The following is a 315-nucleotide window of genomic DNA, read 5'->3' as shown; positions in this document are numbered from 1 at the left end:
CGGCGGCGGGTGGAGCAGGAGCGCGGCGGCCGGAGCGGGGCCGGGGCTTGCGGCGGCGGAGGGGATCCCCGGCGCCGGCGGGGGAACGGCGGCCGCCAAAGAAAGCTGCGGCGACGGCGGCTGTTGTTGCTGCTGCTGTTGCCCGGACATCCCGGCTCCGGCCTCCTCCTGCTCCTCCGCCGCCACCTCCCGCGGCGGTCGCGACTGTCACCGGACGGCCCGGGGGCGGAGCGACGGGCAGGCCCGGGGCCGTGCGGAGCGCGGGTCACCCCCACAACCGGAGCGTCTCGGTAGAAGACGGGGGGCGGGGTGGGG

Source organism: Passer montanus, unplaced genomic scaffold (assembly GCF_014805655.1).
Source record: "Passer montanus isolate IOZ18808 unplaced genomic scaffold, ASM1480565v1 scaffold26, whole genome shotgun sequence".
NCBI classification, from domain to species: Eukaryota; Metazoa; Chordata; class Aves; order Passeriformes; family Passeridae; genus Passer; species Passer montanus.
Note: the sequence above shows the minus strand (reverse complement) of the source record.